Raw genomic sequence first — 24,910 nt, 5'->3', positions numbered from 1 at the left:
AAAATGCTTGCCCTTTTGCTTTAAAGGTAACTGAAGATCATGAGAGCAATGACAATAGAGTGTGGTCTTCCTTGTAGGCTCTTCCCTACTTCACTAATGTTATTTTAATACAAATAGCAAATATATTACCTTTAGTAATGTAACATATTCCCATTTGCTGAAATATATACTGAAATTATTCCAAGTTATTCTAGATCTTTATTGCTACTTATTTTCTAGATTTTTTTCTATAAACTATACAACACCTCATCATTGTATCTACTTACTTTCTGCACAGTACTTCTTGTTTAAATTTAGCTCAGTCTTACCATTTAACTTTTCTGAAAGTTTCAGAGCAGAGATATCATCTATTCCCTTTATTCCTTACACAGATACATCTCTCTGAGAGCAGCTCAGTGAAGATTCAGACAGTGGCTAATTCAACCTTCTGGGTCCTCCGGAGCTTTGATGTGCTGTCAGAGCAATGGGAAAGCCATGGCTAATCTGAATTTGGTAAGAGATTTAATATCAAGCTCAGATGGAATAAATGAAATGGAAAAAAGATGGCATCAAACACACATGGTGGAGAGATCATGGGGGGTTAATTGGCAACCTTTCCCTTTGATCATGATCCAAACATCACTGAGCCTAAAAGCCAGATGTTTGGTTTGCTACCTCGAGGAACCAAGGGGTATGCGTATAACTTATTAAAAATAAATAAGCTATGTTTTTTTTTTTAAATGCTACCTCTGTGCATGAACTTTTAAAACTTTCTTTGTGAAAGTCTACTCAAAGGCCTTTGAAATCAAGCAGGCCACAGATGAGGTCAATTTAATAGATGATTTGTGTTGTATGCAACTTTTCTACATCAAAGTTCTCTTTAGATAATAAAACGTTGACCACTTTCATTCTCTTTGGTTCATACTTTTTATTTTTAAACTTAGCTGCTTCAATATTGTTGTCAATAATAAATTCTAAGCACGCGTGGGATAGCACACACCTAATTATACTCTGAGGACAGACTTCCAGAAAGAAAATCTACATTGTGGCCCATCAGCAGCATTTCTGTGCTGCACTCCACACATTGCAACGCACGTTGCTTTAAATGATTCTCACACTACTCAGTTCTGTCTTTCACTGCTTTTTGCACCAGACAAACAGTTCAATCATTAGCACAGTGACTTGCATTCCTTTATAGGAAAAATAGGTGTTTATGATGGTAGGACAGGACCTGAGACACTGCTGCGTGTATAATCAGATCTAGTCCAATAAATGAGATGCAAAGGACCAGTGTATGGTGAAGATCCAGGCCAGACTTACAAATGAGGCTTTTTTTTCTTTCCTCTTTTCTTCTTCTTCTTCTTTTATTTTTTTATTTTTTTATTTTTTTTTCTGGACATTTTAGTTGCGGATGTTTCTCTGATCCATCAAAAGAAATGCAATTACCCACTGAGCAATAACTGCAATAAATATATGAGCTAATTCTGTACTCTAAGTATGAAATAGGGGATTTGAAGTGCTGCCTTAGATGGCAAGTTCAACCCAGCTCTAGTTTGGCATTCCTACCAACCTCCTCCACTGTATATTTGCTTGCTCCAGAGATCGCTTCAAAAAAAGTTCAATCACTACCTTGGAAATTAGAACAAGCTTGTGACTTTGATAACCTTCTGTAAATCAACTTGTGTAGTGCATTTCTGAAATTGAAAAATTCTAAAACTTTTCATCAAATATTTACAAAACAGCTCATATTAGACTGAACACAAATGCTCATTTTCGTGTTGAAACCTCTCCCGGAGCTTCCTAGACCTCTGAACACATCTAAGTCAGAATGGAAGTGCCAGCCTTTTTGTGGTTTGCAGCACCAAGAAGCTAGTTATAAGGTGTTTTTGGACAACTAGACAAGCCTGGATGACAAACTGAGCTTCTGGTGCTCATTTGAGCTGAAGCACCCAAACCCTTTGATGTTTTCTCATCATTAATTATTTTAACATCACTGTTAATTGCCTACACAATGCATGGAATTGACAGTACATCGAGGACTCAGCCTGCCTACTTTGTAGCCAGCTAGCTGGGGATGCAACTGCTTTGCTGTTCTCATTACTATTCTCATCAGGCCAGACATGAAATAAAAGCAGTGACTATTTTTTCCCCCCGACAGTCTGTTGTGGGTGCGAGTCAGATCAGATAGTTACCAACAAGAGAGAAAATGGACTCAACTGGCATCGCTATAGAAGTCCACAGACAGTGTTTTTCCCCTTTTAATTATTAGCTTCAAAAGATAAATGCAGGGATGTTAAGGCAGGCTTAGAAAAGGCTGCATAAAACCGTTATACATGCTCTTACCGCAGGGACCAATTTGCAAAATTAATACAAAATGGAAACAAAGAATTCAACGGATATAAAGCAAAAATATACTGAAACAAAGAAGAAAGGACAATAGGATTCTTCCTCCTCTGCTGCAAAAATGCATCATTAACATCATGAATCATACCAAAGTTAGTCCAGGCTCAAACAGCTAGGGCTGCTCAGCAGCCTGCGCAGTAACCCAGTGTGCCACAGTCCCGTAATTATAGCCGCAGCAGCTCGCACACGTTCCAGATGTGCACACTTTACATGCTCTACTCAGAGAGATGATAGCATTTTAACCCACAGCATGCAGAGGTAATCTCACGGTTTATGTCCCTTGTGCGTCTTCCTTCCTCTTGCCTCCTGGAGGATGCAAATCTGTTCCCAGTTTGAAACTCCTCCTCTTCTGCAGTTCAGGGTGGAGGAGCTTGGGAGGCTCTGCTCACATCCACACCTGGAAGGCAGTGGATATAGTGGGGTTACCCACACACGTGGCATGTATCCAGGCTCAAATCATCCTTCCGCAATGTGGTTCAGTCCAAATGGTCTGGATCAGCAAAGACCGACCAGATAAATGCGTTAATCTTGGCCTGTTTTTGGTTTGCTAAGCTGGACTGGGGGCAATTACACTGCAATTATGTTGTTTGAACTATATGAAAATGATGATGACTGGCAGCAAGAGGTGAAGAGAGGGGAGGGAGCCCAGCATGGGGGTGAAAGGCTTCTTCCATGAAGCTGCAGCTGGAGCAGGATACACAAGCACAGCCTGGGCACTGCTGGAAAACCCTGTGCTCTGCCCTTTCTAACACAGCACAGTGGATGAATAAAGAAAGCAATACTGAAGCTATTTCCTTCTGCGGGGACTGCAGGAAGCTGACAGTGTAGCGCTGTTTAAATAACCAAATCAATCTTTTGCACAGAAAAGCAAGGTTTCACCAAACTCCCTGGGATTTAGAGGAGTCCAAAATCCCACTAATCTGCATGTGTCCCAGATGCAGGGGAAATGCAAGCCCCGGTGGCGATCTTTACATGCAGACTCAAAGGAGGACTGCAGAGATGCTCTATGGTGTTATCAGCTTCCCACTCCTAGGAGCAGGGCATGGAGGGGCTGGTTCAAGATGCTCATAAGTCATCAGAAAAAAATACCTTCAGCAGCCAGACAACAGCCAGCAAACTGTACTTCTGGGTTCTGATTAAATATAGCCTGATAAGCTACAGCAGCTGGTGCAGGAACCCCTCAAAAGCCCCATTTTCCTCCAGAAAGGCAATGTTTCATTTAATCAGCTAGCAAGTCAGCAATATTGGTCCCATGTTCCACAGCACTTGAAGAAAATGTTTCAGTTAGTACCTGCAGCACATAACCAGTTCCACACAACTACATCTCACCAGCCCTTTCCCAGTTCGAGTTTGGGTTTATTTTTGTGTCTTTGTGGCAGCACCTCCCTGTTTCTGCACCCATGTCCTCCTTAACACCGCTAAGAAAAAGCAAATGCATGTGGATTGCCATAATAGCCATCTTCCACTGCACAGGACTTTCGTGAGCCAGATCGAGAACATTGCAAGTTGGCAAAACAGATAACCAACTGGCTGCTCCTCATACCATCCCAGAGGCATGGGGTTATAACCGAGGGACAAGGATACAGCATGTGCATGGCCTGAACACACTGACACAATAATCTCGTAGCAGCACAAAAAATCCCTGTAATGTTGGGCTGAACGTTCTGAGCTCCATGTTCATGTCGCTTTTCCCTATACCTCTCCTCTTGTTACTCAATCAAGTTTCTTGTTTATAAATCACTGTCACGGTGGCCGCTTCTACTTAGATGCCTAAGTCTTTGCAGGCATTATTATTATTATTATTATCTCCAGTTTTTCATGTTTCATCTCACTTACTGCAATTTAAGAGCAAGTTGGCAACTGTCACAGACCTGTAATTGGAGTTACTTTGATGTCCCACCTAAGGAGCCAGTGGTAATCCAACAAGAAACCAGCTAACTCCATTTTACCCAGACTGGGACAACTCTGCACTCTGGCTTACTGTATATTATCAGCAAAGGTTTTAGGCATGCCTTTTGTCTCACTGTGGCTTGGGGTGTTTAGCACCACGGTGTCACTTAGTTCTTCTGCCAACTAACTTGCATCTTCTTGACAGCAAACAAAGAAGGTGATAATTTGAAATGTTTGCACCTAATTCAGCACCTGTAACAGTGTTTATGTCACCCAGAGCCTGTGCCAGTGTGGTTCCAGTTTCTTCCTCTGCAGTTTACAAAGACCCCTTTGTCACACACACACCTTTCCTAGCAGCCAACTCACTGCAAATCTGAGCCACATGTACGCTGAAATATTGGTGTGTTTTAGCAGAAAATGGTATCTTAGTGCGTTGTTCAGTCTGTACTACTTCTTGCATCATCTTCCAACCTAACACGTGCCAAGGCAGACAAGAGACCAGCCCAAGCAGCACAACAGTCTGGCACAGTCTCATGTGGAAAGCTAGAAACTTTGAGGCCCACCTCCCACCACATGCACATCTAGCAAGGAGTCCCAGCATCCTTCCAACCCTCTGGTCCCCTATTCCAGGATTGTATAAGTGTCACAGACTGTCATAGTCTAGTTTACACACAAGAAATTAGTAGCCAGAGTTATACTACTAGTTCACCATCCCTAGAAGCTTTGGCTCTAGAAATGGAATTGCAGCACACCCAGGACAGGCAACCTGCAAAGCTGAACCTGGATAGTCTGCCCTGCTTAAGGAGCACACTAGGTCTCAGGTCAGAGGAAAGCTTAAAGTATAAAACGTACAATTTTTGCGTCTTAACAGAGGACCAATCCACCCACCCATTCTGTTTAGGAGAAGGAAGCCCATATCAGCACCTGCTAAGAAATATGCCTGTGTCAGGCATCATAGACTGGGGCTCACTCCACAAACTTTATTTACTACACAGTCAAAAATGACACTAAGCCCTGGGTTGCCTACTTGTTTGCCCATGAGTTCAAAAACAAAAGCAAACTTTCCCTCCTCCTCCCCCTGCAACAAACAAGCAAAAAAAACAACCCACAAAAACGTACAGGGGGAAAAAAAAAACAGGAAAAAAACACAAAACAAACAAAACCAACCAACCAACCAATCAACAACAACAAAATAAAAAACACATACAGAGTTAGATCTGATCTATGCAATTATTTCCTGCATCAGGTACTGGCTGTCCTTGTAAAACCAGCATAAAACATGGTCTCATGTTCCCCAGTTGATTTAAGGAAAATGTGATCCCGTGTATGGCAGGGAGATCCTGCAGTACACAGATTTGGTGGGAATGGGTGGGAATGACCACCACACTTACCTGCTCACTATAGTCAGCAAAGAGAGATGGACAATTTGGGTCTCCAGGAGGATGAACCCATCTCCCTCCTTTGAGGAAATACCTCAACTCAAATTCCATATGGCTAAATTCTGTGTTCTGTGATTGTCCCCTTTCGGGAGATGCAGTCCCTGGTGAGTAGAGATTTTCCTGTCTGAAAAAAGCTATAGGTAGGTGGAGAGTGTGGGACAGAAAGGTAAAATGGCCTCTCCGAGGCATCCAAGAAACTGAACTGGTCACTGTGCCAAGTTATTGCTTGTCTTCTCTACTCCCTCATGCTGCCTTTCAGCATGAATCAGCCATCTGGCTTTCCCTTCGCTTGTGCTTTGCTATGCCAACAGAGCTCAGCTCCGCCACGCGCACAGAGCTATATTTAGGGGAAAAGGACTTCAGCTGTGTCCAGCCAAACAGGTGGTGGAAGGGCTTTTGGAGGCATCGCTCCTGCACAAGGGGATAGGGGAAGCAAAGCTAACCCCAGCGCCAGACATGCTACAGCTGTGACCTCTAGCTACTCCAGAGCTGCTCCTGTGCAGTCATGGCATTGAAAGCAACGTGGTACCTGATGCAAAAGCAAACCACACTGTGAAGAACATGGGGAAAAAAATGGCAAGGAAGGACTTCTGCTGTGATGTGTATTTCCAGAGTGCCTGAGGAAGGGGCAGCTGGTCACACTCTCACTGCAGCCCTTGGTGTCTTACAACCAGACCATCTTGCTTGCTCTCTGCAGCTCAGTACGTTCAAAGTCTTTTCTTAACAGTGGCTACATGCTGGGACCGTCTTGCAGTGTCATTACACACATGCCCTCTCTGCTGTCCAACAGAGGTTTTCCGTTTCCCACAGATGCTCTAGGTCCCCACTTCTCTGCTCTTTGGCCCTGTTACTCTCCATTTCCCTCAGTCCATGCATCAGTACACATCACTCCAGCTCCTCTCAGCTTGCTTTCCCTCATCTGTCTGAGTAGGCAAAGAGTGAGGCTCTGTGCACCTCCATCCCTTGCACCTTGAAGGGGCTACAGCATTATCTTGGAGCAGAAGAGGAGAGAGGGATGGAAAAGGTTAATGAGGCAGGTTCCTGCCAAGCCAAGCACAATCCAAACAAAAGGCATTTAAGTGGCAGAGTGCATTTGCAAGCCTGAGAGACTTCACGATGAAATGCCTTTTCTTCTTTCTTTTTGTCTTCTTGTTACAGGGAAATAGCAACTGGAGAGGATTCTCCTGCAAGTTTCACACTGTCTTCACTGACAGCTAAATGATGTCTTGATTTTGAAACCCAGAGACCGCATCAAAGAGGATCTGAAAGGCTTTCTCTCCCCCTATATGCAGCAATCTCTTTGAAAATGATACGCAATCAGAAAGGCAATTGTCAGCAGGCACCGGTTCAGATGATGAATTAGGGTCAGCGGTCCACCTCCTTGCAGGTATCTGCTCTGTCCACTTGTGGAGGGACACAGGGGGCAGGACCACTGCTCACCCTCACTCCTTTGCCAAGGCCCAGAGACGAGGTCTTACTTGTGTCTGTACAGAGTGAATTGCTAAGTTTACAGGTACTAGACTTGAAACAGAAGAAATCTCATGAACAGATAAAGAGCAGCGTTATATTAAAGGTGAGGCAAGGAGCAGATCCAACTGAGATTCAGGGAACTCCCTCCTTTGGTCATGGTGCCAGCAGGGATTGCTAGCACTACCTGTTCCCCACACCGTGCTTCTGCCACCCTATTCCTCCTGAGTCCAATGTGGTTTTCACCTATCTGCTTGGACTGTAAATGCTCTGGAACCGGCTCTGTATCCTCTCTTTGCCCAAGGATGCTGACAGAGGACTGTTACCATGGTGCACGCAGTACACAGGCAGCCGGACCCTGCCTTGCTGGAAGCAGGAGAGGCCATGCCTCAATGCAAGTAGCAACAAAATAAAACAATCTCCCTCGTTCTCATCATTATTATTATTATTATTTTTTTGCGTGCAGACTCTAGCCATCAAAACCTATTAATGTAAAGTGCATTAGCTTCAAAAGTCACAGCAGCCCAAACTACGCAGATGGCCAGCAGTCTCTCCACACTAATTCAACCTTGTCTAATACTTGCTAAAGAATTGTCAAGTCCCCTTTTCCTTAATGCTTTAAAAAAGAAAAAAGAAAAATGCAAACACATACCAAAATAATGAGTACAAAGGGTTATTTATCTTTTTTAAGCATGCAAATCATCCTTTTCTCTATCCTTTTAATCTCTCAGACTCATCTGACTGCAAAATTCAAAAGGCTATATTAGCCTCAACTGAGTAACTTTTATTATCATTTCCCTTCCTCCCCTCAATCAGCAGATGTAACTTTCCTCTGGAGCAGTGAAGCTTTACAAGCCTTCAGAAACGATTCCAAATAAGGACAAATTAACAGGCTGCCTTTTCTTTTCCATTAAGAGGCTCCCAGGGCATCTTCCAAGGAGTTCCTGTGGGTCTGACCTCAGACAACACTGTGCCCTCTGCAGTAACTCTTCACGTATTTCATCTCTCATCCTTAAGGACTCACCCCAAACCACTCGTCTCTGTAAGCCCTGCCTGATGAGCTCATCTCCTGCAAAGGGCACTTGGTTCCTGGGGACTTCTCTCCTGGGAATGCACCCCAGGAGGCACTAAGCCCTCTGGGCTGGCATTAATGCCTCTCCTCAAACACCCCTTGAGTTTCTCCTCCGGGAGTGACAGGACGGTGGTCACACACAGCTCTCCAGATGCTCTCCCTGCTCTCCAGTGACAACATGAAGACTGCCTCCTAACTGAGACATTAGACGAATGCCCGAAGCATGATGTGAGCAACCTGCTTCACGTCTCCTCTCAGTTTCCTCAGCAGCCCAAAGCTCACCTGGGAAGATGGGTTGCAAATGAACAGTCAAGGTTCAGGCTGTTGTGAAAAACCACCTGGGAGAAGCTTGGGGCTAAAAGTTGACAGTCTAAAACACTTATTAGTCTAATTGTTTAATAAACTAATAAACTGAAGGCACTTTACAGTCTTTTTCTACCTAAAAATAAGAGGAGGCTTTTTTAAAAAAAGATAGTTGGATGACTAAAAGATTTTTTTTTTTTAAACCACATCTACCTGTTATCACAAAATGCCGTTGCAGAAAGTGAGTCTGTAAGGTCAAATGGTATTTTACATCTAACTAACAAAACCTCACCTTGACAGTCGTTTTCATTGCGCTCCAAACTGACTGACAAATTGATCATTGCACACTCAGGCACGTCTTTCTTTCAGAAAAGAGAAGCAAGTGCAAAGCAGTCTTTGCTGGTTTTTCTCCCCAGACTATTTTCCTCCCCAGAAGTGCATTGCATTCAAAGAATCCCACACAAAAGAGAAGTAAAATACTACTTCTGCTGACTTGTATAAAAAAAGAACCTTCTAAAAGGTTCAAATTGTGATTATAGAGCTGAAATATTGCTAACCCACAAGTGGTTGGGAAAAATATATATAAATTGCAGTTTGGTGTTTTACAACAATTATATTTTACCTCTTAAACTGACTTGAAAACCTGACAGATTTACTGCAGATTCAAATTAACATACCATAGCTGAATCTTACTGTTGCCTTAAGTTTTATTCTAACAGTTATATTCCCAGCATCAGCAACTAGACTTTTATTGTTGAATAATTTTCACTAAGTAATATAAACACCCTTTAGATTTCGGCTTTTGCCTGTAATTCAGCTGAGGATGTTACCACTCAGCACCAAATTGCACCCATCACTCTTACTACCAGGGAAGTCATACATCCACGTATTTTTGCTCTTTGGAGGCTGGAGGTAGCAGGAACTTATGAGTGGAAAGGGGGCTGGAGGACTAACCAACACTCTTACGGGCTGGGTGCGGTTGTCCACTGATGTTGCAATGAGAGAGGTCTTTGGACCCACTGGAGGACATCATGGACTTTGAAATAATTCCCATGATAAATACTGGATTTAAGAGGTATTGAGATGTGATTGTAGGGCAAGGCCTATTTATTTTTAAAAGGAAACAAAACCACAACTTTCTAACCAGAATTTGAAAGGCTATCTGGGGGTATTCAGCAACAGGAGAAACTGGAAAGATCTGGAGTTGGGTTACTTGGGAAAAATTCTCTTTACTAGGTATTGAGACAGGCAGCTGGATTCATACACCTGGGAGCTCTGCAGTACATTGCAGTACATGTGAATTTGGGCAGGCAGGTACCTGCAGCCGTGCTGCTCCTCACAGGCAGTGAGCTGAAGTGCTAGTGAGTAGCATTGTCCCTTGACCTGGGGCCAGCAGCACGGGCTGCGGGCACACGTCTGGTCTTACAGCAGCTACAGTCACCCGCTGAGATAACATTGCAGGATAACATCTTTCACAAGGGCTCGCTCTTGTAAAATATCCTCTACATAATTGATCACAGCTTCCTTTAAAGACCGTCAGGAAGACTTAACGTGAGGTGTAAGGCACATTCATGGCTGCAGTTAATGCCACCAACGGGAACCTGAACCTGCTGTAGCCAGAGCCGTAGTATAACAATACGCATTACACAAAGGCTAGCAGTGTGACATAAGACAGACTGAAGTCATGGTTTACCCAGGAAATCCACTCTCCTTTCAGCAAAACAGCTCATTCACACCTTGCAATGCTTATGCTCCTACAAACCAAGCCTGAAAAGACCTTCAAGTCTCACCCTTTGTGGACTCAAACCAAAATACTCAAAATCATCTGTTATTCAACATGGTTGATTTGTTATGAATGCAGAGAGACTGCTTGCTTATTTATTTATTTATTTATTTATTTATTTATTTATTTACTGGGGGGTGTCAAGTTCCAATGCATTTGGTTTCTCAGTAAAAATAAAATAATGCTACGGTACTTTGACAGACAGTATTTCAAGCCTGCAATTAAAATGAGCATTTCCTCAGCTGTGAAGTCTTCCTCTGCCTTCACTGTTAAGAAGCTTCACATCGTTACCTTGGACCACTGCTGACAAAGTGAAATTTATTATTAAATTCAAAAGATGACTTCATTATAACCTTGTTGGTCTGCTGATAGTTCCTACAAAAGTTGCTATACACATACATCAGCCAATCGTTACCATTTGTCAATTGGTATGTCCCATATATCAGTACAGATGGGAGAAAAAAGTTAATATGTCCAATGTCCCTTGCTTACACAAAAAGTTCATACCGAATTTGATGTTTCAAATCACACACTTGACAATTTTATTGTTGTCAGTGATAAGGGAAAAAGCTCAAATGAAACCAACGTCCTTTGCTGTCAAAGACAAGGGTATCTCGTGTCTTGAATGCCATCACAGACAGGAAATTGCCTGCACTGGTTTCAAAGAGATTTCTGGAAGAAGAAGGGAACAACTTCTTGACAAACCACACTCTTTTTGAAAATTGTCTGTCAATCAAGGAAACCAAATCTGCAGTTAGATGTTAACTCTTTCAAGAGACACCGTAACCTAATGTTGCCCAAATGGCATATTTAGACACATACTTCAGTACAGCATTATTTGGCAGAGAATAGTTTTGTCTGATTACTGAAGTTATTGGGCCTATGCTACCAATTTGACAAAAAATTCGTTGATCGTTTTAGTCACCACCTATTTATCATTTCTTTCTGCAGGTGTTTATTGCCCTGAGCAGTGGCTCTGGAAATGCTCAAACAACCATTGTTTGATTCATAAGCCCGGAAAGAGACAACCATGGTGTTCACAGCTCACAGAAGATGTATAGAAACAGGGGGTGCAGATGCAAACGGGTGAGAGCTAAACAGCACAGGCCTGGACAACAGGAATCCTCACTTGGGAGGGCTGAGTACTGCTATCTTCTAATAGAGAAGAAGGAAAAAAAAAAAAAGATGAAAAAAGATGAAAAAATATGACAACAACAACAAAAAATCCAATCCCAGCACAGGAAAATCAGAGGATATGTGCTTGGTTTGTGATTTGCAAGAGTACATATCTCCCACCAAGACCATCAGGAGCTGTTTCAGCACAGCCCCTCTGTGAAAATCTGCCCAGACTGTTTCGGAATCCCACAGCTCTCATTCCCACAGACATAGGGTTTACCATTTTATGCATACACAGCACCTAGAGGAATGATGCTAAGACTTTGATAGGGGATCCCCCTGGGCATGACTGCAAAATGAAATTAAACACTAAAGCTGGAAGTTTGGGAGTTACAGAAAAGAGGGCAGTAAGTTCACAGCAGCCTTTCCCTCTCTTCCACTGATGAGCAATTCAAACAGACCAAACTTTGTACCACGGAAGTTTGGAACAAGATTTGTATCCAAAACTGCATAGAACAAGATCAGAAAATGCTAAAATGAAAGGCAGCACAAGAAAGCAGCATATTGTACATCACAAAATATTAGGATGCTGGCCACAGTAAGATGTTAACAAAGTCAAAATCAGTAAGTTCTGGCATCAGACATTTATGCAGCCCTTCAGAGCAGCAATAGAAAATACTACAGGGTTATACAATCCCCTGCTACAGGATTTAAAGTAATCTAACTATGAGATAAAATTAATATAAAGATCAGATTATTCACTCTCTGCCCACTCCTCTTTCTCCCAGGGCAGCTGGGTAAATTGTTCAGGAGACTTTCAAATTGCTGGGAGGAAGCCCACTAAATCTTTTTACAGCATTCTCTGGGTCTGATTGGAAATGGGATTTCAGCCCATGCATCATTTATCTGCTTTTGCAATTTTTATCTCAGTTGCTCTCCACTCTGAGACCACATCTGGCAATATCTACAGTCGTTCTCTACTCATGAAAATGTGATGAATACCAGGGATTGCCCAGGAGATTCATATTAAATCTAACAGCTTTATAATAGTCAATAACTTACCTGTCAGGTCAGGCTATTTTATTAAAGACCATACTAAAGGCTTTTCTGTATTATTACGTTATTGAATATTATAGGTGGTCTTCACCACAGAAGAAGAGAATGTCACCTCTTCTGGTTTAGTAGCTAAATAAATACAGATATATGTGGGGGAAATCTACATTAGTTAGCGGCACATTTTTGAAACACCAAGGCCCCACTGACATGCACATATGCATTTGCTCTGCTCCATGTATTTTTGTTTCTGTGTTGGCCTACTACTTTTCCCTCTGTGCCAAACTAGCATCCCCTGAGAGGTCCAGGACTGCTTCCTGCAGAAGTTGTTCTATTTCACCCTCTGTCGTGATTTGTTTTTTTTCCTCCCTTTCCCTTAGGGTAGGATTACTCTTGGCTAACATCAGCTGCTGACCATTTGCTCCTCTGAATTACCTCAGACTGGTTGCAGTGTGAGGGATGGGGGATCTGATTCAGCCCAGTAGCCTCCAACCCCATGAGCATCGGTACTGAGTGCTGCTCACAGCTCACAGCAAGAGATCCAGGTCAACAGCACAGGCTTGGGAAACTCACCTCATTTTGCTACCTGTTGGGAATATGTCTGGTTCAGTCCCAACTATTCATTACAGGGACAAAAATTCAACGATTAGTTTAAATGCTGTATTCTGGACAGGACGCACCCTCTGCCTCCTAACCTGATCTCCCATCACAGCACCTGATCTTATAACACTGTCCAGCAGGCAGTTAACCCATCCCATCTCCTAGGTCAGACTCTGCACATTAAAAACAGTTTTGTCCTCACTTGAAATTGCATTAGACTTGAACAATGCAAGGTATGATTAACCCAAGGCACTCCAGCAGCCAGTCACTGCAGTTGCAGACCAATGAGACCCTCTGCTCCCCCACTATGGGAATCACCCAAGATGTTTCCCTCCAAGTGTTTTTTTTTGGGGGGGGGAACAGGGATGACCTGTGGCGTGGGAGAAGGATGAGAGGAAAGAGGAGCTGCTTTGAGGGGCTCAGCTTTTCTCCCAACAAACATACCAAAGCAATGAGCAAACACTTGCAAATGATTGATGGGTTGCATAAACAACGTGATACAGCACATCATATTCATAAACAGAACAACTGCTCACTACAAACCCGGGATGAAGAAGCTGCGTTTTAAATCTCCGCTCATTTAGCAAGCAGCACTGAGCTCAGGCACCAGGCTACCGTGACTGACATGCGTGCTCAGGCTCCACCTCAAACAGGAACAAATGCTGCTAATCTTGAAGTCCATTCAGCAATGTTTAAGCTTGTTCAGCTGTATTGGGTTTACCTGGCAAGGTTTGGTAGCAGGGGGCTGCAGGGGTGGCCTCTGTGAGAAGAATCCAGAAGCTGATCCATATTTGATAAGGGCCAGTGTCAGATGGCTCCAAAGGGACCTGCCACTGCCCAGAGCCAAGTCAATAAGCGATGTTGTTTGCAGCTCCGTGAGACCATATTTAAGAAAGAGGAAAAACTGCTGTGCAACAGCAGCTGGGAGAGTGAGGAGAACCAGCCCTGCAGCCCCCAAGGCCAGTGCAGCAGGAGGGCAGGAGGTGCTCCAGGCAGGCAGCAGCAGTTCCCCTGCGGCCTGTGGAGAGGCCCCTGGTGGAGCAGGCTGTCCCCCTGCAGCCCATGGGTCCCACACGGAGCAGATCTCCACGCTGCAAGGACTACAACAAATATACATGCGAAAACTAGAGACAAACGTGGAATGGAAATGCAAAAGAGACCAAAAAATTCTGAAGATGTTTTCAATGCCACAAAACTGTGACTCCCAGCACCCACTCCTTGTTAGCTCCGTGTGGAGCTCTCCTGTGCGCTTTGCTGAAATGCCATGATTTGAGGGCTAAGGCTGGGAGGAAGGGATGTCTCATATTGCAAGCTGCAGCTGGGTTCTGTTAAATATTGCAGGTGATGGCACCAAATTGTCTCCCTGACTGTGACCCCAAAGTGATAGTTCGCCCAGCCCAAGCAACACCGGGCACAAAACAGCACAGGGCTCATTTGGAAACGCAGGTGTTGAAACCAGGGCAATGGTACCCAAGCCAACAAATAAAAGAGAAGGTGCCACCTGACACAACCCCTCAGGATGCTACCCAAAAGCTTGTGCTTTGTGGCATGACAATGTCTGAGAAGGAAAGTCAGGTTACAAGCATTCCCAGAGCCCCAGTAGCAGAAAAATTGCCTTTGCTTCCCAGCCCCAGAAAGCAGCTGGACCCCACATCTCCTCTCTCTACTTGAACACCCCCTTACATGGGTGCATGCACACCCTTTCCCTCCCTCACCACTATGAAAATGCCCAAGGTGAGATTTCTCACTGATCAGTAAAAAGGCATCTGAAACTGCTAATGTTGTATAAACATTAGCATCTGAAACTGCTAATGAGTGTAAACCCTTAGAAGCCCATTTAAGCAATTTTTCCCCCATCTCAGACAACAAGACCAGAACTGCCTGGTTATGTTTCTTTCAAGGACTTGCTGGGTGTTACACTGAATATATGTGCTACAGAGGATGGAGTCATAGCTGAGGAGACAGTCTGGGGAGATACAGAGGTCTGTACGTACTTGCTGCAGTCATGTAAAGACTCTCTGAAGAGGACAGATCTCGCCTTCCCTTCCTTTTGAAAGGTGGGTCTGGAGCAGAAGTCCAGAACGGAGTTGAATTCATGGGTATGGGCAGCAAGCCTGGCTGCTGTGCTGGGCATGCCCTGCTTTTGGTGGAGCAGCACACTGGATCCTGCCTCAGTCTTTAGGAGGGAGAAGCAGTAGGAGTTGATTTCCTCATTTGTATTCCTGCTCAGAAGCAAGAAGCAAATCTGTTCTTCTGAATTCACATCATGTATCCAGCCAAGCCACTGTATGCCCTTTGGATGGATTAATCTACCTGCTCATAGCTTCACTCTCCAATTCCCTCTCCGCCTGAGCTGCTATACAGTATTCTTCATCATGCCACAGGAGCTCTTGTCCAAACCCTTTCCTAGCACTGCTAGACACAAGACAATGAATGCAAGGAGCTGTGCTGATGCCAGATGCCTCTTCCCCAATTTAAGCAGCAAGGTGTGCTGACAGAATGCTCCTGGGCCACCCACCCCTGAGCTGATCAGCATGGCCTGCTCATTTCTCCTTCAGTCTCAAGCATCCAACCAGTAATGCCAAATGAGCCATGAAAACTTATGGGAAAATGGTGACTTCAGTTTGCCAGTGACTTAATTTTTTCTTGTTACAACAGTGTATATGGAGAGTAATTATTTCCGGAAAGCCTTTTCATACTCTATGGAGTATTAAATAGGCAACATTGGATTCCCTTCATTTAAATTGTTTCCTCTGTCAAAGTAAATCCTGTGCTCAGATTCCCTCCATCTCTTGCTCATTTTCCTGGCTTTAGCAGGCTGAGTCTCCCTAATTGACCAATTATGACCACTGTAACTAAATCAATCATCCAACTAGAGGTAGATGCCTGCATTTATTTATCTGGATCAGGAATGCTGTAGATGACAGGTCATTGAAAACTACACTTTCCAAGCAACAGATATCATGAGCATGACTGGCAAAGAATGTGCTTTCAGATAAGAAAGAAGGAATAAGAGGGTCAATTAGGTTATAATTGGCTTGGATCCCTGCCCTCTCATATACCAGCTTTATTAAAACCTTATAGTTGGAAACAATAGCTTATCTTTGCTTCAGCAGAATTATTTTTAAAATAGGGCTTCACAATATGGGGATCACCAGCATAAAATATCTGTTACCAACAAATCTGAGATTATAAAACCCTAAAGGCAATCAGATTGTAAAGCCAAAGGTCATTGTGGAGAGAAGATAGAGGACAAAAGTGCTCTTCTTCTGCCAAGCTAAGCTCAAGCTTTTGGAAAGCGTGATTGACTTCTGAAATAAAACACTATTGGTCTAAAAAGAGCCAGCCTGCCTGAAGTTACTTGAGCCCTGCAGCTGAGCCATTCCTCTTTGCACTACGGTGGGGTTTCCATAGCCTGGAAATGGCTCGGTGGCTCCAGGGATATCACAAAGCAATCTCTCATTATGAGCATTTGCTCTGGGGAAGGAGAGAGAAACTCCTCTTAAGTCTTTCTCAAACTGACTTTTTCAGCTCTCACTCTAGATATCTATTTTCAAACTAGCCATATGTGATGAAATTGGCCAGTAAGCCCCGAGCCAGGGAGCTCTTGATGAAGCACTGTCTGCCAGCACAGATCCAATGTCATTTCTCTGACCAGGCCTCCAGGAGCAGGGTTCCCACTTGTTTTCCTGCTGCCCACTGTCTGGTTTTGCAGACTACCTTTTCCCCCCAGCACTGATCCAAGCATCCTTGCTCTGTGGGGTCTGGCGAAAGTGTTGCTGTTGATTTGCTCCACGGCTTGGTTGGGAAATGCTGAAAAGGCATCTCATGGCTCCCCTGGGGGAAGCAGAGTTACGTGAGGTCAATCCTTGGGTATTTCAGGTAACAGGGAAGCCAGATTGCTTGGAGGGAAACAACCAGAAAAGCATCAGAATGAGCACACGGCACCTGGTGATCATCATCAGCTTTTTTTTTTCTTGTTGCACTACTGCTCTCACACCTCATCTTTGTATGACAGGACTTTGTATGAAAGGCATGGGAACTGAGAACTTGAATCCCAGCCTCATTTCTGCTCCTCACTTGCCATTTGGCTTGAAGCAAGATATTCATAATCTTATATATCCACTTTTGAAGTTATCATGAGGACTAATCAGACCCAGGTTTATAAATAACAGCTTCTACATGCAGCATTGCATGGTTTACAGTCAGCATAATGCTGGGCCTGGGGGAAAATGGCAATGCAGTCCTTCTGATAGATCCAAAGTGTCCTGAGGACTGTTATAGTGAGGGCTTCTGAGATGGCTGACAATCATGACACCTTCCAAATAAATCTTCCAATTAGAAAGAAAGTCTAAGGATGGATTTGGAGAGTTGCACACAGTGTTTTTACTCATATAATTCTTCCTCATTTCTTACAAGCTATAATCTTCCTCAAAAACTGGGGAAAGGAAAAAAAATATTGCAAAAATTTGCAATATTTTAATCCCTAGGAAGTATAAAAATTCTTTCAAATCTTGTCTCCATTTAATTCACCCTGAATATACATGCATGTCTTAACACTCAGAGTGGTGACAAAAGAAATTCCTCCTCTATAGGGGAAGCAGCAAATTTTGATTAAGCATGCATTTATAGAATAAAATTTCTGTAATAAGTGTCTGCCTTTTTAACCATATATTATAAAAACTGTCAGCTACATCTTACATGTATGTGCAACAGCCACATATTTAAAAAGAGAGAAAATGAATGCATTTTTTACCCACATTTAGCCTGGAGAGACTTCATAATTTATTACCTCAGTTTGCTGTTGCTATGATTGAGCGATGGAGAAAGGGAAGCCTCCAAGCAGGGATCATGGGAATATAAAGGGAATTGGCACACGCAAGGAGCTGAGAAAGTCTTGGGCTTGTGGCCTCATTTTGACTCCTATCAATGCCAAGTGTAAAATAATAGTCTGATTCAGAGCTAAATGCCATCTAGATTTCCCACTGAGTCCATTAATTCTCTTCTTTTATTGTGGCAGAAAGTATTAAATACCTCATGCTAGAATCAGGGTTTCATGCAGGATCTGTATTCCAATTAAGCAGCATCCTTTTCCAATTCAAGACATTGTATTGATTTGTTTGGGGGTAGGGGGCATTCTTTTTTTTCCAAGTTAAAATGAGCAATTTATTCGTTCTTTATCCAGTAGTTCAAATTGCAGATTTTTTGTCAAGCTGCTTCCCATCAGAGCTGGTGCATTAGTGAGGAGAGTGGTTGCTCTCAGAGTAATATGTGAATATTAGACTTGCTTTGTCCAGTCAGATCCCCTCTCTGCAATCTTTGAGGATTATCATCAACTATGAATTCCGAAGTGACACCTGCTAGAGGCAGTCCAGCTAATTATTTGCAAGCTTCTCTGCTTCTGCTGAAGTTTTGGCAACTGGCCTGTAAAGAATGACTCTGAGCTGTGTTTCCACAATAAAGTGCCTCTAGGAATGACACAAACTGCTTTTCCCAGCCAATGCAAAAGGCATTTGCCTCCCTATCACCACAAAAACAATATTAAGCAGCTGCTCAGCACTCTTTCTGAAGGCACTTCTGTCACTGATCAGAAGAATTTAATAATGTCCAGATTTAATCCTGCAGAACAGAGCTGGGCTCCCAGCAGAGACAGGGTGTGTGGAAGCTGGTTTTGAAATTTAAGTTCTCTTATAGGCAAGGGAACAGCTGGAGGTGTTCTGCGTTGAAACATTTAGTGAAGTCCAAACGAGCAGATTGGAAAGGACAGTGGCAAATTATACTTTAAAGTTTATTTTTCATTCCGTGCTGGAATCACTCTCCTAAGAACCACCAAAAAGAGTTCCCTATCAACTTATACATATATAAATATGAAATAAATATATACAATTTGGAAAATGCAGTTTACAGAAATGCAATGAAAAGGTCTCATTTAGCTGGAATGAAAAGCAGCCTACCCGCTATCCAGAAATTTAAACAGAAGCATCTTTGGGGTACACAGATCCTATCAGGGTGGGTGAGGGGACATCAGTCTGGAATATCAATGAATTTCCCAGCAGGCAGACTCAGGAATTTCCCAACAGACTGTGTTGTAAAACAGAAGCCTCACCATCCCAGGCTTTGTGGTCCCTACACAGAAGTGAGGATCCTCTGAAGGTGGTCAGTGTACCCAGCGTTGTCCAAGATGCCTCAGTCGGGTTCTTCCAGTGCTTGGGAGTTAGTCTGTAAGAACCCTCCACAGCTTTTCTGTTTTACCTCACCCTTCTCTGTCCATCTACAGAAAGGTCATTTTGACACCAAGGTAATTCAACTATTCTTCATAAAATGTTCTTTGTCTGGTAATGGAGGGTATTTGGTGAGGTAAGCAGAAGCAAGTGGTTAGAAACAAGTATTTACAGAGGTTTGCGTAAAGCCCAATATAGATAATAGCTGCCGTTTATCCTATAGGACAGATGTCCTCCCTGTTCTTATTTTATTGTTTTACCCTGTAAGAGTGGGGCAAAGATTAAGTTAAAAATCACAAAATCTGCATAGAAAATAAGTCCCAAATGTTCAATTAGAGGGCTAGGTGCAGGGAAACATGGAATACTTAGCTCAAGGAAAGTCACCCTAAAAACAACCAACCAACCCAACAACCTCATATCAGATACCTCTCTTTTCTGCATTCACACCTGCCTTGCAATTACCACCTTCAAGCCTTCCTGCTCCCTTGTGCTGCCGGAGCCTCCTGCCTGCCTGCAGGAGGGAAAGCGCAAAGAGCTGATGGTGCTCGGCTATCTCCATCCCTTATTGTGATTTTCTTGCCGTCACAGGCAGTAAGGATGCTGGTTATTTTCAGACGTGAGATGTCTGGGGTTTTTATAAAGCCGAGCAGTCAGCCAGGTTATCCATGGGACTGCGCGAACCAAGAAAAGAATAGATAGGAGCTTTTATTCTAAGTCAAGGTGGTTAGCATTAGGAGGTCAATCAACATGTGCTCTGCTGGCCTGTCTCCTCCAGGAGGAGAAATGTTATCAGGAAAGGGTTTTCTTTGATACAAGCCTGCATCTTGACAGAGAGAGTACCCAAAGCCCCCGTTCTCTAACCACAGCAAACATCAGGGAGGAAAAACACCAGTTTCCAAAAACTTTCAAGATTTTCTTCCCCGAGCCTTCACCCCAGAGCACCCTCTCTCTGGACATCATCCCATGTAAGTCTGTCTGTGCTCTTCTCACTGATTGCTCCATTGTGTAGCTCTCTTCTCAGCCTGTGCCTGCTTGTAAATAAAAGAGCCCTGTCACATGCTAATCACTCCCCAGCATTTGCCGTCAGTTCCCAGATATCCCCCCTCACTGAAACCACTTACTGTCTCTCCAGCCTTTCTGGTGACCCCGTTTTGGGTCACAGTTTTATACCTGCAGTCATCTTACTGCAAGATCCAGCTTACCTCCTCCTGCCTAAACAAGAAGCATCTGCCAGTTTCAGAGGGGCTTCACCTAACCAGCAGCATGCTGTGAAGATAACACTGGAGAAACATCTCTCTTTGCTTAACTGAATACATAAATGTGAATTCCAGAGTGCTTCTATTTCAGAGTTTAATAAAAACAGTTTGCAAAATTGACATTCTCAGCCAAAAAAATGTTTGCTCCCTTCTACCCCTTATCCTTTAATAAATCCTTGGCTGGAAGCAACCCCAAACCTCAGACAGCGCAGCACAGCATTCTATACCTTTCCTCCTTACAGCTGAAGCCAGACTGTACTTCCCAGAGTGGAGCCAAATGTCCCTTTTGGCTCAGAAAAGGGCATCCTGGGGAGGAAGCCCAGCCCATGGGCTATTTTTATGGGAAGGAGATGTGGCACTGGGGAAGGACAAGGCACAAACCCTTACGAGGTACCACCTGAGGTACATTTTAACCACTACAAAATTGCAGATTGTTTCAAAAACTCCACAATTTTATACTTTTTCCTTGTTTTGAGGATCTTAAAGCATATCTTTGGTACCTTGCCTTGTCAGCAGAGGCCTTGCAAAGCCAAGCCAGAACCCCATTGCTCCTTACACTTGCACCAGAGATGCTGAGATCCTGCCTCAGCTATTCTTCACATCCTTCATTAACCAAATTACTTCACACATTCTCGGAAGAGGGGGGTAGCTTCCCCATCACTAAGAAATAAGCAAGGCTGTGGGTTTTCTTGCCAAAAGTCACCTATTTTTTGTCTCCAAAACAAAAAAGTAATTCCGCATATTTTTCTCTTGATAATTCTGGGCCAGAAATTGAGCTCAGAAGGGCCGGTGTAACTTTCTGCTATTCACTGGAGCTGGGACAATTCCCACCAGCAAAGAAATAAATTGTCATAAATGAGGAGTGATAACACTTGGTTTCAGTAATGTGAGATTACAAATGAGAGATTTCTATTTTTATTTTTTACTTCTGGTCTCAGCCACGTATATGTAGGGAGATTTTTTTTTTCCTGTGAGTTTTTATTCCAGCCCACCTGCAGATGATGGTCTCTGAAAATTTTCCCCCTGAGGAAATAATAAATTCCATTTTCAAAGTTATCTCAGCAGTAGGTGGCACTGCTGGGACTGAAACCTCTGAAAGGGAAAAGCAAAAATGCAAATTTCATTCGCGGAAAGGACTGTTGGGATTATAATTGCTATAAAATATCCCATACATGCAGGTTACCTTAATAACCACATATTGATTATAAATTGTTTCCATAATTGCATTTTTAATGCATGAAGTTTCTGAAAGCTTTGCACATGCTCTGTAGTACCAGACAGGGACGTTGCATGGCCGCAAGCAGACAGGCGGGCTGGTAGCAATTAAATTTTGATTTGTGTATCACAACATATACCTTATAGTTAAGCTTTTTTGGAGTGTGGCTGATTGTTTATCTGTCTTACAGGGTAATGAAGAAGCTTCCTATTGTGGGGAGCATTTGATTTATAGTCTGCAAAATATCCTTGCTATTATTTAACAGGATTAGGCTGAGTTCTTTTCTAGGCCTAATCTCTATTAGATATTGTTATAAAATGCGGTTACACATTATTTAAAGCATGAACATTTATAATACTCGGGTGGACTGAAGCTGTTAAGCGAATGTGCCGTATTTCTTTGAGAAAACCTGTGGGAAAGTAGGAGTACCGTGACCACCAGGAGAAATTGAGGTGACCTCTTGGTACAGAGCCGGACTTATCCCACCAACACAGGTGCTCTGCATTTCACCTTGTGTTCAAGTGATTCATCATTTCTCAGTCCTTAAAACAAGCCTTTTTAGGGGCTCAGCTCCAGGCCTGCAGGCTCCATTTTCATCAACATGGGTTACTTTGGGGTGATCGGATTTGTACTGGTGTGCTAGCACGCCAGGTTCTACATCAGATGAGAGCATCTCCTGCTTTGCTACTTCAGCATGGCAACCCAGCTTTAAAGAGGAGAACAAAGAGATCTTTTAGGGGGGTACGGGCTGTCTGCTGGCATTTCCCTTGTGGGTGGGCAAGAATGGAGATTCGGATATTGGTCAGAGATTCGGATTTGGTCTATTCTCCCACATTCCCCGTGATAGGACGAGGGGGAATAGACTAAAGTTGCAGCAGGGGAGGTTTGGGTTGGATATTAGAAAAACTTCTTTACTGAAAGGGTTGTTAGGCATTGGAATGGGCTGCCCAGGGAAGTGGTTGAGTCACCATCCCTGGAGGCCTTTAAAAGACGTTTAGATGTAGAGCTTAGTGATATGGTTTAGTGGAGGACTGGTTAGTGTTAGGTCAGAGGTTGGACTAGGTGATCTTGGAGGTCTCTTCCAACCTAGATGATTCTGTGATTCTGTGATATTTCACACCATCAGTGCCCAAACCCGTGGAACCCCAAGGGTAAATTTATACAAACTTATAGCTGAGGAAGTTTGGAAATTGCAGCTGTTGTTAAGGAAATCACTCTAGCACATCTCACTTAAAGGACACTCTTCTGTTCTTTTGATTTCTGTGGGATCTTAGGCTTCAGAGCAGTCAACCAAGACCTCTATTTGCACATAAAAACCTCGAGCCCGTGGAAGAGCATGCGCCTGCTTTGAAAAAACATATGACAAAGCAGAAGAAAGTACAATTGTATTTCTCAGTGGCACAGATGTCTATGAGTATCTGGATATGCTAGTTCTTAGTAAACAACCATTTGCTTAGAAGAGATGGGGCGGGGGGGAGAGAATTAAAAAGCTGGGAGAAAGTATTTCCTCACATGTAAAAAATAAAAGAAGAAAAAAGGAAAATTGTGCAAAAGTATTTCTTCCACAGCGAGGCTCTGCCTGCCTTCACAGCTGCAATGCAACAAGCGAAAACAAAAAGCACCATTTAGGGCAAACTTCTCCAAAAATAAGATACGCTTATAAATTATGCACTGGAACAAAAAGGGATAAAACCAGCGTGCCAGCAAATGATGCGTGTGCCAGCAGCTAGCTCTTTTAGGTGCTACTTGCAAAACTCACTGGACAAGAAACTGAAAAGTGCTGTTACATGACTTAATCCTGAACTGAGCAGGGTTTTAGCTGGGTACCCCATATTCACCTCTGACTCACTTGCAAGTGCAGGTAGGCTGAGCAGCTCTCAATTTTGGGTTTGCAGGTCTTAATACCTGTACCTGCTGCTTGTTCTGTTTATGGGTTGTGCAGGGCGGCTTGAGGAGGCTGGACATCCAAAACAGACCTTTTTTTTTTTTTTTTTTTTTTTTTCCCCAGTCTGTGACCTCCTGAAATTGGGGAACAGGCATTCTTGTGTTCCAAACATTGATCTTATTTTCAATAATAGTAATAATAATAATAAATCACCAGATATAACTTTGGACATATGCTGGCAGCTTTTGTCACCATGCCAGAAAATGATTAAAAAAAAACAGAAATTGCTTTTGAAATAGCTTACCATTTCCTCTTTATTTTTTTTTAATCTCTTTTCACTTTGTTTTGGTGAAAAGCAACAATAAAAAGTCAGATGTGGGAGGAAAGACATTTTTTTTTGACAGAATTTTGGAATATGCAACTGTTTGGGGAGAAGCACTTTTTTGTCATTCTCATTTGTATTCAATAATGCAGGTTTTATTTATTTTTTTATGTACACATATACATGTACAAACAAGCAGACACTGCCTGGATAATTTTTTTTTTCTGCATTTACAGTGCCTTTTCTACTTTGCCTTTGTTGTCATTGTTGTTTTTAAGTAATAATCATTATCCTAGCATTTCATTTGAGAATCAGATCATGCCAGGAATGTAAAGATGGTAGCACCTCGTTTTCTATGATCTTAAAATCAAAATGTAAGTGTTCTGCACTTGAATTGTGTTGTATGTAAGCAAACAAAGAAACAGCACAGCTTTGTTGCCTTCTTTGGGTTTTGGATTCCTCCCCCCCCATAAGAATAAAGGAACCAAAGCATTAAAGGGGGATAAGTATCATGGAAAGGGTTGTTGTTAAATAACAAAGCCTTTCTTTTAAAAGATTTAAATGTATTTTACCCACTTCGTTCAATCTCCCACTCTCCTGTTCCTCTGGCTGTCCTATAACTTCAGTGGTATTTTAGGCAGAAGGAGATTCACTAAGTATTGTTTATTTTGCTCAGCGGGGATAAACTAAAACAAGTTCTGGAGCAATTTTTTGGGGTTGCTACATATGGAAATTCAACCGTGTCTTCTGTCGCCATTTATCATGCTAAAACCAAACTCGGGACTGGTTTCATTCAAGTCATGTTTCTCCAGACAGATGACTCCAGGTTGCTCTCTGTGTGTTTCAGAAGGCAAGACAGAAATATGACCCTGCGTTAATGTCTGGTCCCAGGGCCCCTAGACATC

The 24,910-nt window shown here is 43.0% G+C and overlaps 1 protein-coding gene and 1 long non-coding RNA gene across 7 annotated transcripts in view; one reads left to right on the top strand and one right to left on the bottom strand.

Annotated features, from left to right (window-relative positions):
• The window catches only part of LOC308195078, a 33,232-nt gene extending 18,261 nt beyond the window's left edge, over positions 1–14,971 (bottom strand). For 3 of the 6 annotated variants that reach the window (XR_013951240.1, XR_013951241.1, XR_013951242.1), the window contains exon 1: positions 309–14,971. This is a non-coding gene — a long non-coding RNA (uncharacterized lncRNA). The remainder of the gene's footprint in view (positions 1–308) is intronic. The other 3 variants (XR_013951243.1, XR_013951245.1, XR_013951244.1) reach the window with 3 other exon arrangements.
• The window catches only part of LOC308195067 (uncharacterized protein), a 1,623,621-nt gene that overhangs the window by 439,133 nt on the left and 1,159,578 nt on the right, over positions 1–24,910 (top strand). The gene's annotated exons all lie outside the window — the stretch shown is intronic.

The sequence above is a fragment of the Anser brachyrhynchus genome (assembly GCF_964034855.1).
Source record: "Anser brachyrhynchus genome assembly, chromosome: 4".
Classification (NCBI taxonomy): domain Eukaryota; kingdom Metazoa; phylum Chordata; class Aves; order Anseriformes; family Anatidae; genus Anser; species Anser brachyrhynchus.
Note: the sequence above shows the minus strand (reverse complement) of the source record. Positions and strands in the feature narration are given on the sequence as shown.